Raw genomic sequence first — 4,987 nt, 5'->3', positions numbered from 1 at the left:
CTTATGTAACAGTGAAACCACACTGTCTAAAACATTAATGTGCTTTATCTCACCATGGATTGATTGAAAACCTGCAGCATCAAACAGCATAGAAAGATCTAACTCAATTATCAATTATTAACCACCCTTCGCACTCCACACAGGCAACCTTTGTTTACAACACAATGCCATTTTCCATGTATTCAAAACACTGTAATAAAAGGTAATCTATCATTTAATGCATATGTGTATTTTGTAATCTTTTGTTGGGCTGTTAGTGTGAATGCAGTGGAACACAACATTTACAGAGCCATCATATACAGAATCTGGAAGCAGAAATGTTTCTACCTGCAAAGGGTCACCTCCCACAGTTTGGCACTGTGTTGAAGAGTATCAGTTTCCAGAATTGAATTTCATTGTGGGACATTGTATTGGACACATGAGGGGGAGGACAGGGTCAGTGCAGTGACCTGGCTCCCTGGCTTGGCGACACACAGCGACGAGGGGGACTTCATCATGGCTGCGAGGGGAGACAGCCAGGCGACTGATGCAGGTTTGCCAGAGCACTGGAGGGACGTGAGAGAGTGGAGCATAGAGAAGAGACAAAGCCACAGAGTAAGCCTGTCTGACCTCTGAAACAGCTCTGTCCTGCTTGTTTTTGGTTCTCATTGGCTGTTTCGAAACCGCCTGCTACATACTACCTAAGGATGTAGTATGCGGTATGTAATGCATACTACAAACTGCATTTGAGGGTAGTATATAGTATGACTGTTCTTTTTGATCTGTTTCACAGTATGCTGGGTCAGGCTTTGCTGGATTTCCGGTTTCGGAAAGCGGAAGTAAACAACAGCCAAGCTGATAGTGAAACTGCTTCTTTAGCATCAACTTATGATTTTAAAACATTAAGAAGTGGGTTATATGGAATTAAATAACTTTCACAGCATCTAAAAACAAAGTGCCCCCTGTCAAAAAAGAAAAAGTGGAACATTACCGCTTTGCATTGTGAGAAACAGTACGTGAAGGAGACAGGTCTGCTGCATACTGAGAAATGTTCCCGAATCAGAACGACATCCAGGGAGTTTTGGCATACTGCAGATTTTGCTCTTGTTCACATACTGCATATTACATACTACATTTTTGCCAAATCAGTACGTACTACTAGTATAGTAGGCGGTTTCGAAAACAGCCATAGTCTTAACACTCAGTAGTAAGAAAATTGGATGCTCAGGTTTTCTTGGAACTGTTTTTCTGAGCTGCTGTGTTGTCTTTCCCCTGCAAAATCAATACTAAGTCAGCTAGACATGTCATCTGGTGATATAAAGGTATCTATTCTATTTATGTGTCTATAGACACTGTATAATAATTTGATCAATGTCAACACTCCTTACTGTTGTGCATCTCCTTTTCCATAGTCTTATGTTTTACATAAGTTGAAGAACTGATAACTTTGAGCAATCTATTGTTGAATTTTTTTCCTTTAGTCTCACTGGTTTAATGACTTCATCATTGATCATATAAAAAGATTGACAATGCATTTCCACTCCCTCCCATTGTACAAAAGTGCAGCGTCTTAACTGCATAAATAAATGTACCAAAGTTTAACTTACAAAGGCAGAATATTCTGAACTGAGTCTTTGTAGCGTGCAGGACGTCATGTCTTAATAGTGTTTTCTGCTTGCTCTAGCTTTTCCTTACTACAAACACTATATTTCAAGTTAAATGCACTAAGACAATTTATTTTGGCATCAGTGTTTCTATCAGCAGGGGAGTCATCAAGCTCATGAAGCTATAAAATGCATCCTTCTAACGCTTTTGAATGTTCTTTTATTACACAAACATTGAATTCTGTGCTTAATTGCCAGCTTAATGAATTCATTAATGCAGATGTTTTACATCAAGAACCGTCACACAATGCTGCACTCTGAGTAAATTTAAAAAAGGAAAAACTGCCTGTCAATGAGGGTCCCTCTCCAGCTGCGTGATAATTTTAAAATGATCTATAAAGCAATTACCTGAAATGAATAAATAATTATCTATCCACATGTGACAGATAGCTGTCATGTCATTCATGAGATGGCTTTTCTATCCTGTGTGCTCTCCAATAAACACAAAGTCATAATTGCTATTACATCACTTTGAAAAACTTTTTCTCCACATATAAAAACAAGCTTTTAAAGGAAATGTGAAAACTCAAGAATTTTCTTAAAATCTCTCAATGCTATTTTGGTTTTAAACTTAAGGTATCCCTCTAAAAACTCAATTGGTACTGTGTTCATGTGTCTATATTTACTGTGCTCTTAAAAAATGATAAAACAAACCCTCAAAGTCGAACTATCCACCAATTGTCACTGGAGTTATTGTCAAATGTTGCTTTTTCTATGAATACAAAGGAGAAAATACCTTGTTCCAAACAATGACCGTTAAAAATACTGGTCATTTAAAGAAAATGTTTTTAATTAAATTATTATAGTTATCCAAAATAAAGAAAACAAAATTAAAGATACACAAATAACAGAAGAAGTACAGGAGAGAGGGATCATGTCCATTGCCGATGTCAGATAAGAGATAGGTAAATAGAGAGCAAAAAATAATAAATAAATAAATACATGCAAACAGAGATTCAATTGTTGGAACACCATGGCACAATTTACAAACATAGGTAAACAAAACTAAAAAGAGAAGAAAGAAAGAGAACAAACGCCTCACCCCCATGAATACCCTCCAAACCGACACCACCCCAAGGACCCTGCGAATGGACAAAAACTTGTTCATAGCAAAGACTTCAGAGTATCAAAGCAACTTGTCACATTATTGGTTTCAGCATGATGTATTTCTGCTGCCCAACATTCCATGCTGGCAACATCGATAAGATCCAACAGCCAATTCTGTACAGACAGTGAATGGGGAGGTTTCCATCTACAAGCTATACGTTTCTTGGTAACAGTGAAAAATAAATAAATAAAAATGAATCCCCAAAAAAGAAAAAAATACTGGTCATATCTTCTGAGGAAAAATCCACTATTCTATTCCTGATCATTCTCACAGATGTAATTCACTGTGACAACGACTCTTCGAACCAAAAACACAAATAGTGTTACAGCCTCTAAAAAGGCAATTGTGTCAATCTACTTTCAGACCTTCTACTTTAGGACATTGTCTGTAAAATGACAAAGTATTTAGCTGACAATAGAGTCTTAATGTCTACATCCACATCTCATCATAAAATGTTCCTGGAGAAAATACTTTTCAAGGCCTTCGAGGGTTTTTTCTGACAGATGCATTAGACAGTCACTGTTTGATGTTATGAAACAGAAAAAGGAAAAATATCTGCCAGATTGTGTACTGCTTCTCGCTGATCAATGAAAAACATGAAAAGTAAAATGTCTGTTAGAAGTGCAGCAAGTTTAAGTGCTTCCTGGAGTTTTTTTACTCAAAATGTGTCCTCCAAACATCTATGAATCCACACTGTTGTCGGTCTGCTGTGATCAAAGGGTGCCGGTTGTGCAATACCCCCATCCCCATTTCACCCCTAAACGATGAAATACTTCATTTGTACCTTTGCCTCTCTCTCTCTCTCTCTCTCTCTCTCTCTCTCTCTCTCTCTCTCTCTCTCTCTCTCTCTCTCTCTCTCTCATACACACACTCAGATGTGGGTTGCAGATGTGGAGGGCGTCCTCAGGTCCATGGCGAGACAGCTGGTGAGTGTATTTGAGTCATTGGCATTTTAAAAAAAGACCAGATACAAAAACATGAAAACAAAAATTGGTTTATTTTCCTGGTTTTGAATATTGTGTTGTTAGGAGCTTATTGTAGGCAGTGAAGTGTCAAACTAACTTACCTTCTCCTATTCCCAGAATGCCTCTCTGGAGAAATATCCTCGTTATAAAGGACGAAACAGCCCAGAGTGTTGGCCTTCATCTTCTTCAAACCGCTGCAAGTCTCTCTCCAGCCATCCTGCTGATCCAGAAGGGTGGCTTTAGAAGTGTATGAGCTATTTGAAGGCAGATTTAAAGAAAAATCACACAATCTTTGTCATGATTTTCTCAGAAAATCTCCCTTCTTAAATCACTCATGCAATGACTGCTTGTCCTACACTGCTGTTTGACATTCAGGAGAGCCAAATCATTTCGAACCAGAGTGTGTTATTACTCATCTGTCCCATAAGAAAAAAAAAAAACACTTTAAGCATTTTTGGAATTTCTGCTTACTTTTCATTACTAACTTGCTCAAGAACCAGAAATACAAAGGAGTTTTGTAAGATGTACACAGCCTATCTTGTGTTTTTTTTTAAGGGAAATCCACTCCCACACTGTCAGCAGCACAAAAACAAGCCACAAGATACACTTTGCACCATTTTACATCCAAAGCATCAAACACAATGAATAGATCGTGCAATAAGTATCGAGCCTTATGAATGTACAGGATGCTGTTTTTCATCTTCTTATGAGCTGGATAATTTCCTTTGTCGACAATGAGCTCTTGTTATTTCCTGCCTGATTACATAAATGATTGAATCCTTGTTGATATAAAGGTTGTTTTTCCTGTTTGTTGTCCCGGGGACGCCGGTGCGCATTCAATTTGCGCACCACTGGGACCAACAGACAGAGTTGTTTATGAAAAGGAACTAAAACCACCACTGTGACAGAAATATGGCGGAGTGTTATGCATCCATTCTATTAAGAACTCTATTATCCAAAATGTCTCTGTTTGCCATCAGGACAACTATGTACCAAATCCCTTGCACAGTACTGCACTACAGAGACAGAAGCCGTAGGAACTAATGTGCCTAATATGTCCCCAGGAACATCGCCTCTGCCAAGCGTGCACTCTAAACCCGTCTGTGTAATCAGGGAGGTAAAGGACACCAATATCAGGCAATATTGGCAGCAGCACTTCCATATCTCGCTGTTGCCTCCTGCCCTGATGAGCCCGTCTGACTTCAATTACAAGGTGAAAGCAGGGCTTTTGCGTGCTCAGTTAAGTAGAGCAGGCTGGGTAATGAGTATGA

At 38.7% G+C, this 4,987-nt stretch overlaps 1 long non-coding RNA gene across 1 annotated transcript; it reads left to right on the top strand.

Annotated features, from left to right (window-relative positions):
* The first annotated feature begins 434 nt into the window (after positions 1-434).
* On the top strand, positions 435-4,211 carry LOC117815668. The gene is made up of 3 exons (XR_004631834.1): positions 435-594; positions 3,627-3,677; positions 3,834-4,211. It is a non-coding gene; the product is annotated as an uncharacterized LOC117815668 (long non-coding RNA).
* The last annotated feature ends 776 nt before the right edge of the window (positions 4,212-4,987 follow it).

This window comes from Notolabrus celidotus, chromosome 7 (assembly GCF_009762535.1).
Source record: "Notolabrus celidotus isolate fNotCel1 chromosome 7, fNotCel1.pri, whole genome shotgun sequence".
Lineage (NCBI taxonomy): Eukaryota > Metazoa > Chordata > Actinopteri > Labriformes > Labridae > Notolabrus > Notolabrus celidotus.
Note: the sequence above shows the minus strand (reverse complement) of the source record. Positions and strands in the feature narration are given on the sequence as shown.